Source organism: Myotis lucifugus, unplaced genomic scaffold (assembly GCF_000147115.1).
Source record: "Myotis lucifugus unplaced genomic scaffold, Myoluc2.0 scaffold_243, whole genome shotgun sequence".
Taxonomy (NCBI): Eukaryota; Metazoa; Chordata; class Mammalia; order Chiroptera; family Vespertilionidae; genus Myotis; species Myotis lucifugus.
This window is the reverse complement of record NW_005871291.1, coordinates 1,833,848-1,841,752: the sequence shown is the minus strand read 5'-3', so window position 1 is coordinate 1,841,752 and position 7,905 is coordinate 1,833,848. Positions and strand designations below refer to the sequence as shown.

At 43.7% G+C, this 7,905-nt stretch overlaps 1 non-coding gene across 1 annotated transcript; it reads right to left on the bottom strand.

Moving 5' to 3' along the window:
• Positions 1 to 3,282: 3,282 nt before the first annotated feature.
• On the bottom strand, positions 3,283 to 3,389 carry LOC111827896. Its single transcript, XR_002831642.1, has one exon. It is a non-coding gene; the product is annotated as a U6 spliceosomal RNA (small nuclear RNA).
• Positions 3,390 to 7,905: the final 4,516 nt, after the last annotated feature.

Here is a 7,905-nt window from a genome sequence, read left to right as displayed (position 1 = left end):
ATTTCAGGGAAAGTCTCATTCTCAGGACAAAGCCAGGATTCTGTTTAAAAGGCTGGGCAAGAGGGAGTGATGATAGCAATGGGCCAGGGAATCTGAGCTTCAGGTTAAGGCAGTGGGCGGCAAACTCATTAGTCAGCAGAGCCAAATATCAACAGTACAACGATTGAAATTTCTTTTGAGAGCCAAATTTTTTAAACTTAAAATATATATGTAGGTGCATTGTTATTAACTTAATTAGGGTACTCCTAAGGCTTAGGAAGAGCCACACTCAAGGGGCCAAAGAGCCACATGTAGCTTGAGAGCCGCAGTTTGCCGACCCCTGGGTTAAGGGTATAGGGAGTGAAAAATAGAAACAATAAAATGGAACAGGATACAGGTGCCACTGTGACTGCTCAGAGGAAGGCTCTGGGGAGGATTATGGATAGCAGGTGGTAGTCAACTTGAGTCTAAAGGTGAGTAGAAAGAAGTTCTCCAAGCAGACAAGGAGGGAGGAAGGAGGAAGAAGAACGTGGACAAAGGCATGGTGCATGGTTGGATTTGGGGAACTGGAAATAGATGGGTGAGAACAGAGGAGGAAGAATGAAGGGCTGGAGAGTCCAAGGCAGGGGCCCCATCATCAAGGAACGTGAATGCCACATTGAGGTTTAGACTTTTCTTTGAAGTGATTATGAGCCATCAAAGGAGTATAGGCAGGACAGTGGCTGGATTTTAAGAAAAGTATTGAACTCATTAAAACAACCATTCTGTGATTTGCATTTGTTCATTTATGTATGTGTCTATGAATGCAGATATCTATCTATCTATCTATCTATCTATCATCTATCGACAAATATGAAGCTGATTCCAGTTGTTCCAGCCCAGATTGTTGGCATCTGGACTCAACAAAGTAAGGTTTAAGGCAGAGACAGAGCACTAAGAGGCTACAGCCCCTCTAGTGATTAGGAGTCTTCAGGCAGATAGAGACATAAACTGGATTCCCAGGTTGTCACTTACCAGTTTATGGCCTAGGACAAATTACTTCATTTCTGACTCTCCTTATCAGTAACATGGGAATAGAAGTCCCTACTAGAAAGATTCCTATGTGAATTAAATGGGATCATGCAGTAATTTACTCAGCAAAGTGAGTGTTTTATGGTAAGTGTTCAATAAATATTAGCTGTTATTTTCATGGCCTATGAACTTCAAACCTATATATGCTCGCCTACTTAGTTCCTCTCTGGTTTGGCTGCACATTGGAATCAGCTGGTCCCAGTTTTCAAAAACACTCATACCCTGGTCCCGCCCCTAGGGATTTGGTCAGAGGTACGGCCTGGGTGTTTTCATAAACCCCAAGGTGATTCTAATGTGCAATGAAGGTTGATTGTTATAGGTTCTCCAAGTGCTAGACCCTGAACCAGGAACATTAGCATCACCTGGGAATTAGTTAAAAAGGCAAAATTTCCCTGATCCACTGAATCAGAAACTCGGGGTGAGGCAGCAATCTGTGTTTTAACAAGCTCTCCTGTTGATTCTAATGAACACTCAAGTTTCATAGGTATGTACTGACCTAGGTGTAGCAATTCAAGGTGGTCATTTCAGATGTCGGAGTCTCCCATCTGAACCAATAGATATCTCAGATCCTCCCCACCCACCTCCTCCACGTGCCCCAGCCTGCTCGCGCTCTCTCTCTCTCTCTCTCTCTCTCTCTCTCTCTCTCTCTCTCTGCCTTCAGGGGAGAATGGTTAGATTTAGAGTTGAGATTTCTTGTTTTTTGGATTACTTAATTTTATATATGTTCTTTTTCTTTTTTAAGGTACTCTTCCATTCTCCCAACAAAATGTAGGTGCCAGATACTGGTTATTTAGAGCTGAATAAGAAAGACACAGCTTCTAATCCCATGGAATGCCCAGTGTGATATTGTGATTTATAATAACCACAGGGTGTCCCCCCAAAATGTACACACAATTTAACAGCTGATAGCTCAATTAATGTTTCGTTCTTTTCAGATTTAAACCATTGGAATTAATAATTGTTCAAAGTGTGTGTATATTTTTGGAGGACACCCTGCACATGTTTGGTTTTCATCTGCATTTCTGGCACACAGCTCCTAAAACCCTTACATTTCCTGTGATGAAAACGATCAAGGTGTTTTTGTTATGTAAATGAGCGACCTTTGAAAAGCACCTAAGGCCAGGGGCTGATTGGCAGGAGAAACCACCTGGATTAGAGGCTGGAATTTTCAGGCCCACCTCCTCCCTGACCTCCGTGGAGGAGAAGGTGGGAGAGATTGAGCTCCTTCACCAATGGGCCAGTGATTTCGTCCTTCACGCCTGTTGCGAAGCCTCCATAAAAACCCCACGGACGGGTTTCAGAGAGCTTCCGGGTCAGTGATCACGTGGACATTCGGGGACTGTTAGGTGCCCAGAGAGCATGGACACTGCACCCTGCCACCTGGCTGTTCTGAGCTCTAGCCTTTCATAACCAACCCGTGACCTAGTAAGTGAAATGTTTCTTTGAGTTTTGTGAGCTGCTCTAGCAAATTAACTGAGTTTAAGGAGGAGGTTGTTGGAACCTCTAATCTTAGCTGGACAGTCAGAAAAACTGGGCTTGCAACTGGCATCTGAAGTGGGGACACGGGGTGGGCCCTGATGTGGGACTGAGCCCTTAGCCTGTGGAATCCGATGCTACCTCTGGGTGCATAGTGACAAACTGAGTTGAACTGTAGAATTCCAGGCCGGCGTGGAAGTCCTTGGTGTGGGACAGAACCCACCCCCCCACCTCTCTTCCCAACATTGGAACTGCAGTCAAGAATTTTATCAGTGTTATAGGAAAGAAAGCAGCTCACTGGGCCTGTCCTGGGCAGACATGTGAAGGGTGACTTTTTGGTGACCCTCCTTTTGCCCATTTCACATCCTCCACTTCCTGTCATCTGATTTGCTCTGCTCTGCTCATGTGAAAACCTGCTCTCAGGTTTGGATCTGACCTCAATCATTTGTAATTTAGTCTGCGTGTCAGTCATGAGAGCTGACCAGACTGTATGCACCTGAGGAAAGGGACTGTGTCTCTATTTCTTTGTGTCCACACGCTTCTCCCATTTCAGATTCCTGCTGTAGCATGCCACTTGTGTTTCTAAGTGGCATCGTGCTGAAAAGTGCAACTTGCTGGGTAACCTGAGGCAAGTCGGGGCACTTCTTGGCATCTCAGTTTTCTTATCTATAAAATGGGCTTAATGATTTTTTATAAATTTAAAATTGTTTACTATAGTATTTTTTTACATAAAGAAAAAAGTACAAATCAGTACAGAAAAACACAGGGCGCTTCACGAATTTGCATTTCATCCTTGCACAGGGACCATGCTAATCCCTGGATCATTCCAATTTTAGTACATATATGTGCTGCCCAACAAGCACTGGGCTTGATTTTTAACCTCATACCATTGTGAACACTACAGTGGGGCCTTGACTTACGAGTTTAATTCGTTCTGAGACCGAGCTCGTTAAGGAGCTCGTTAACTCAAATTACTCTGTCAACTCGATGCAAAAAATCTGCGGAGAGACAGCTGGTATCTCAAAAAACTCGTTAGTTGGGACACTTGTAAGTCAAGGCCCCACTGTATATGAGATAGTCTGAAAAGGGCTTAGGTCAGCACCCCACCTGGACTATAGAGGGCGCTTGTGAGTGGTTCTCGTTAATGATTGTTATTAACCTTCACTTCGTGCTATGGAAGGATAGGCTTTATCCTTCGAGCTGTTGGGAAGCTTTGGGGCAGGGCAGTCTTTTCCCTGAGTTACTGCAACTCACCTCTAGAAAGACCCCACATGAGCTCTTACGCTTTCCCGTGGTCTCCCCAACACTGCTTTGAGGACTTCCTAAATCTTCTCTTCAGGACGTTTAATACCTTGCAAAAGCCTCAGCCTATTTTAATTGAATTATTTCATTCCGTGTCAGGCTTAAAGAGCACCCTACAGGCTTTCAGCTCTGACTGAATGCATTCAAAAAAAATCAAATGGTTTAGATTATGGCCTAATCCTCGAGGGAGATATAAATAGAATCCCTTCTGCTCGCCTTTCATTTTCTTATGTTAGTTAAAAAACACTTATAGCATCTGCTTTTTTTTTCCCTCCCTGAATGCTCATTAGTTGCCTTAGTAGGAAAGAAAATAAAACTCAGACTATAACTAGATGTTGGGGAAGAATTTATCAGTTTAATTTTCAGGGCTGGAAGGGATTTTCGACTTTACCTGGTCTAACCTGCATAGTTTCCCTGCTGGGGAGCAGAGGTTTAGAGTAAGAGACGGCTTGGCCAAGACCACAGGACTTGACCTCCAATGAGCGCAGCTTCCAAAGGACATGTTCTGCCCTGGCTGGTGTTGCTCAGTTGGTTGGGCATTATCCTATGCACCAAAAGGTTGTTTCAATTCCCAGTTAGAGCATATGCCTGGGTTGCAGGTTCGAACCCAGTAGGGGGCGTGTAGAAGGCAGCCAATGGATGTGTTACTCTGATATAGATGTTTCTCTCCCTCCCTCTCTCTTTGTCTCTAAAAATCTCTCTCTCTATATATGTATACATATATGCATATGTTTATATATATTTTTAGTCCTGGACAAGTATTGGGAGCCACAGTGAAATGTGGCATGGGACATTCAAGTGAGTTTGGTCAGGGCGGTGGTTAAGTCTGGGCTCAGACTACCAGGAAGTGAAGCCCGGGCTACATCACACCATCTGTCCTTGGGCAAGTTTCTTAATATTGCTGGGGCTTCAGTTTCCTTACCTCAAACTAGGGATAGTCATAGTACCTGCCTCAGAGTGCTGTTGAGGCAGACTGCAATTCACTAAAAGCTGAGTACTGCACCTGGCACATAGTAAGTATTCAATAAATTTTAGCAATTATTGTTGTTACTGAAGAATTTTTTGAAAGGCTCGCATTGGGATGGTGATGGGAAAGCCCTCCGTCTTAGCAGTGGTTGTGTGTTCCCCATAAGGAGTGAATTTCTGGTCCTGCAAAAAGAAAGTCCCAGAGCTCCTTTATTTAAGGGCAGACCTGTCTTCTCATGAGACTAGAAGGGCAGATGTCAAAGGATCAGTTCTATCAGAGAGGGATGGAGACGATACTGTCTGAGCTGCTGAGAGGATCAAATACGAAGGAATTTAAGTGCTTAGAAAATGTGGGAGCTCAGAGAAAGGGAGGTGCTAGTAACAATCATAAAAACTACTATTTACCAAGTATATTAACATCCATGATCTCATTTGATTCTCAACATTATATGTGAGTATATAGTCTATGGATATTACATAGTAGGACATCAATAGCTTTGTTGGATAAACAAACTAATAGCTGGGTAGGCATTTTCATCTCACTTGAATGAGAAAATAGGGACTCAGTTAGCCTTTGCTATGTAACAAACAACCCCAAAGCTCAAGGCAACACGGCTAATTCTTCATGCTTTTCTAGGTTTGCAAGGTGCATCTGCTGGTTTTGCCTGGACTCAGAATGCTGGATGCCGGCGGGTCATTGGATTGGAAGGTAGGAGAAGGCCTCTTTTGTCTATTTGGCAGTTGATGCCAGATGTGCGCTCTGCCTTGCTTTTCCCCACGCGGCTTCTCCAGTCGTCTAGGTTAGCTTCCTCACACTGCGGTCTCAGGGAAGCATTCCAAGAAGGTGGAGACAGAAGCCACAGAGCTCTGGGGACTTACACAATGTTGTGTCCGCTACATTCTATTAGTCAAAGCAGGTCACAGACCAGCTAAGAGTCAAAGGTTGGAGAAGCTCCCCTATTGATGACAGACGCTGTGAAGAATTTGCAGCTACATTAATTTGCTCGGAGATCAGCAAGTATAGTCTTTTACTAGCATTTGGCCGAGGTCCCAGAGCCCATATGAGTCAGGGTCAGGACTTGAACTTGATGCCTGTGATTCCAGGGATTGTGACCTTTCTTCTATAGCAAGACCACTTTGCTGCAAAGCTAAACTTAGCTTAGGATGAGGCAAAGGTTTTTCTGCCCTTTGACATCGGGGACGTTGGGCACCAGGTGTGTCTGTTGAATAATGTCATGCTCTTGAGACACTGTGATTTAGATGTAACATAGTTTTTCATTTGTATATGAGAATTTCATTTTTTGGGTATTGTAGTTCAGTGTAGATGCCTTAAAATGAGAAGCTAACAATGGTTTTCCCTTCCAGGAGAACCACTGTGCCCAGGTGTGTCTTAATTTAGGTGTCATCCTCTCAATTGTTCATGGAAATCCAGGCCTCGGAAAATAAGCCCTTTACAAAAGGGGTGGTTTGAGTGATGGTCATGTGGTTCCCAAGCATTTGGCTGAGGCTTGAAAAGATGAAATAAGAAACACTGAAAGAAAAAAAAAAGATTAAATTTCAAGCAACAAGAGCCCCTTTAAAACCTTAGAAAGACAGAACAGTCTGTTGAATATAAAACCTGTAGGAGAAGGTGTCCGAATAGCTTCCCAAACTATAGTGATCTTTTCTGGGCAACAGGAGAAGAAAGTGATTCAGAAAACCAGTTGCTGGTTTCCAGTGCTTGTGATGACCTTTAGAACTTTACTGTGGCCCAAAGATGTACTTAATGGAACTAAAAATGGTTTCTTACAAGGGAAAGTAAAGAACCAATATTCAGTCTCCCATTCTTGCCTGCTAAGGAGGAGGGGACTCACTTCAGAGCCACCGGCCTCTGTGGTGCTGACACGGGCAGCGGACGGGGCAGGGGACCTGTAGAAAGTGTGAGGAGGTGGGCGCTCTGCAGGAGGCAGGGCCTGAGGTCACGGAGGAGAGAGGACTGGGGATGGGACACACCTGGAGGCTGCAGTGCACAGGACACCTCTGGGCGAAGGAGGTGTGGCTGGCCAGGGAGGATTTTGGGGAGTTCATTGTTGATCTCTAGTTGTGATGTAGTTAACTCCCCTTTTGTGCATCTTTAAGACTCCTTTTCTAAAGACTTGGTTACTCTTTGAGGCTTTTGGAGAATGATTTGTGTTTATTTTGAGCATGACCTTACTTCAGAGAGCAGCCACAAAGCAGGGCTGGAAGACCTAGTTTTATTTGGGTTATCCTAGCTTTCTCCTCATCTTATTCTTTCCAGGAGATTTTGGCCTTTCCAACCACGAATCTTTTTCAGTCGGTGGGGTTTTATCCATTGCACGGGTTTTAATTTTATTTCCTAATGAAGTTCATTTTGTTGTTAGGATGTTTTACTGGTGGTGAGTCGACAAGACTCTCGCTGAGAAGTGTTCCCTGGGCTGACAGTGAGATGTTAGGATATCGCTAACCCAAGAGCAGGCTCTTCCAGGTCTCAGCCCGGCTGCTTTGAGCTGTGTGTGCCTGCTGGCCTGCTTTCCTGAGCACAATTTTGCAAGTAATGTAGAAACCATGATGGTGCCCCAGAGCCACCCTGACATTGGAGCCAGCAGGTATTAAAGTCATGGCCATCCGTATTGCTCTGTGTACCTAGACAAGCTTTGTTACTCATATTAAGAGTCCACTGTCATCTTGTTCATTTCCCACTTCCCTTTTTATACTTTTTTTAATATATTTTTTTTCTTTATTGATTAAGGTATTGTTTCCTTGCTATAGGCGAGGGATATTTGGATTAGGACAAGAAAATAGGGTACTTCCCTGGAGTACTAGTCAAAACCATGATAATGAGAATCAGAATATATATAAGCATGCACACATTCATAGGTTCATTGAGTCTTTTAACAACCTCAGGACTTCGGAGTATCTACATTTTGCAGAGGCTGGAAGAAATGAAACAATTAAGGTCACATAGCTAGTAAGTGGCAAAGCTGAAATTTGGATCCACATCTCTGGGCATAAATTCTTTTTCTTTGTGTGTGTGTGTGTGTGTGTGTGTGTGTGTTTCTCACTTTTTAAAAAATTTAAATTCTTTATTGTTTAAAGTATTATGTAAGTCTC